This window comes from Carya illinoinensis, chromosome 8 (assembly GCF_018687715.1).
Source record: "Carya illinoinensis cultivar Pawnee chromosome 8, C.illinoinensisPawnee_v1, whole genome shotgun sequence".
In the NCBI taxonomy this organism is placed as follows: Eukaryota; Viridiplantae; Streptophyta; class Magnoliopsida; order Fagales; family Juglandaceae; genus Carya; species Carya illinoinensis.
In genome coordinates, this window is record NC_056759.1 from 29,380,045 (window position 1) to 29,383,295 (window position 3,251).

The window sequence follows — 3,251 nt, forward strand, 5'->3', positions numbered from 1 at the left end:
AAGTGGTACAGTATCATTACTCCCACAAAAATTAAAAAAAATCCACGTGGGACAATGTAGGTGTTAAGGATCATAAATGAGTCACCGTTATCGATGAGCTACTATCTAACGTTAATGCGTAAGTCTTTATGTCGTCTTTTATGAAAGGAAAATGATAAAATTATTTCTAATTAACATGTGTAAAATTATATAATATAATAATATTATTTAAAGTTTTATTTTGACTTTTCTTTTAATTTAATGTGTTTAAATATAATAAAAATATATTATTATATTTAAAATTATATATAAATTATAAATGAATTGTGCGTATATCATTACCCAACATGAAAAGAATCTGTCCCTCTCTCTCTCTTATGAAATCTAGCTACGAAACCCTAGCCGGTACCATGTCTCACACAGCCCGTCTCTCCCCCTCAAGTCCTGACCACACCCCTTTCTTTCTCCCTCTCGCTCCCTATCTCTCACATGAAAATTAGCTTTGAAACCCTAGCCATCGCCGTGTCTCATGGGTTTTTCACTATCTTGATGGTTACTTGATGGAAAGGAAAACAAATATGGGAAGAAGATGATCCCTCTGTTTTGAGCACCGAAACCCTTGCCATCACCATCATCCTCATGACCCAAAGATTTGTTCTCTACGATTTGGATTTTTTTTTTTCGATTTGGGTTTGTTTAGCTTTTGTTCTCTATTACGGCTTGTGTAGTTTTTGTTCAGGCTAGATCTGTTGCATCCTTCTTCAGATATTTTAGGATTTTTTCCTATTGTTATTTTGTTAATTTGGATATGTTTTGATGATAATGTTTGAATGTAAAATATTTAAAAAAATATTTTTGTGGGTCAAATATGTGCTAGCATATTTACTGTGACTTTCAAGAGATGCACTAGTTTGACATCTTGTAGCCATGTTAAATTACCCATCACCATGCACAGCCCCACATCTAATAGAGCACAATAGCTCATATTTATTTTCCACCATCTAACATAGCACAATAGCGCAATAGCATATTTCCTTTTTGGATGTTGGTAGATGGATATAGTGACTATACTTGATTTTTTGGATTTGCCATTTATCTTATTGTTACCTAGGGAATACTTTCATGTATAGAATCTATATACTCCCTCTTATTGTTTGTTTAAATTGTACTCATCAAACAGTATATTGATCATCTCTGGGCTTAATCAAGAAGGTACTACATCTTTCTATCAACTTTCTAAATGCTAAACAGATGCAATTTTCAAATAGGCCCACTGCATTATGAGTTGTCTTCCATGAGAAAAAAGCCATTTTTAAGTGCATTTTAACTAGCATTAAATGTTGAAGTGATGGCTCTAATAATTAACTTGAATTCGCAGTCAGAGAAGCGTAAAAAAGATTTCTTGGCCAAAATGGTGTTGGAGGAGCATCGTGATTGGGAGCTATCTAAGATTGTGAACAAATTGCTTCTTGATCCAAAGAAAACTACGGAGGAAAAACCTTCACAAGCCAGAAAGGTACCCTCTTTTCCTGCACTCTTGTAGGTTGTTGGGTTTACCCTTATTTACAATAAAACCTCTCTAATAGTTTGATTGTTTCCAATTAACTCTCCCCCTTTGCAGAGGGTAAAAGCAAGTTAACTTTTTAGTTTACATGGTTTTGCCAAAGGAGTAATGATCCTACTCCTCAATCATGCAAGAGTAAGTCAAAGCAACCCATAACTCCAATCAGCTTATGGGATGCAACTCAAGTACTCATTCTTTTCCCAGTTGTGATTCTTTTGGGGTGGGGTGGGGTGGAGGTGATTAGGTAAAGGCCTGCTCAGAGATTGGAATATGCTTTAATTGCTTTCATTTTGCATAAACATACCTCTTAATGTTTAGTTTTTGCTTCATGGGCTGTCAAAGCATGCCTACTATTAGTTTCTAAACCTAGGCTTAAAGAAAAATCTATTTGCAAGCTCGCTTATTGGTACAGAAAACATGTCACTAATGTAAATGACTACTGCACCATCTGGCATACATACTGACGTATAAGTAGTAGAACTCTTGCTTGTATGTTTGTTTCTTCATACTTATTGTAATTTTTTCGAATGATTCATTGTTCCCTTTTTTCGCTCGATAAGTAAATAAACCCTTGAGACTCATATTTCCTTGAACCACATTAATAGGAGGTGTCCAGTGCCCAAAATCAAGGTAATCGTTTCACGAGCAGTTGTGGGAGCTGGAGCTTTAAGTCATAAGATTAGGTTTGATATCTTTACTTAAAATATCAATAGGCCAATTAATAATTTTTAATAATTCAAATGATATATTGATTTTGTTTCAACATGTATATCTTGCAGATAAGCTTGGACCAACAATGGTTATTCTGAGACAGGAAATTCATCATAAACTAAATTCAATTGTGGAGGAATGCATTGATTGCATGAAACACGCATATTATGTATTGGTGGCTCTATGTAATCTACTTTTGATATGGAATTTCATATATTGTAGTTTGGTTTTTGTAATGTAATGTATAAATACCAAGTAATAAAATATGTAGTGATTGCATTATGTTTATTTAGATGCATTTAGTTAAAAAGGTAATTAGTTTAATATATAAAAGAATATGCTTTGCAACATTTTTTCTGGAAAAATTTACAATAGAATATAGGCTCTTGGATATATAAAACTGGATGAAGTGAATGACACAATCTCAATCATAACAAGTATGAAGAATCTTCAATTTGCCACAATCACAAGCAGTGAGAGAGTCATACACAGCAAGCTCATCCCACAAGCCTTTAAGGCGACCAAAATAAACACTAATAGAATCTTGACTTTGTGATAAATTAGCTAAATCACGTTTGAGTTGAAAAATATGAGAACCATTTTGTTGAGTAAAATGTTCCTTAAGTTCTATCCACAATGTGCTTGAATCATCAACTAATGCAAGACTTGATTTCATAGAAACACTTATAGAGTTCTGCAGCCAAGAGACAACTAAATCGTTGCATCTTTCCCAAGCTTCAAAAAGGGGATTTGAAGAATCGGTTGGTTTAAGAAGTGTGCCATTGATGAATCCGAGTTTATTCTTCAGATGAAGAGCTTGACTAACAACATGCGACCAACTGACATAATTATCAACAGTGAGAAGATCGGAAACCAACACAGCAACTGGTTTATCGCCTTCTTAATTCGGAATGGGTTAAAGGGGTCAAAAAAATTAAGGTTTCGCACAGAAGAATTGTTGGGGTGATTTGGGAGCAGCATCTTCAAGAGTGGTTGT

General features: G+C 34.3%; 1 long non-coding RNA gene across 1 annotated transcript; it reads left to right on the forward strand.

The window, feature by feature from the left end:
* Nucleotides 1-407: 407 nt before the first annotated feature.
* LOC122319404 lies at nt 408-2,501 on the forward strand. The gene is made up of 3 exons (XR_006245074.1): nt 408-1,495; nt 1,601-2,226; nt 2,323-2,501. It is a non-coding gene; the product is annotated as an uncharacterized LOC122319404 (long non-coding RNA).
* Nucleotides 2,502-3,251: the final 750 nt, after the last annotated feature.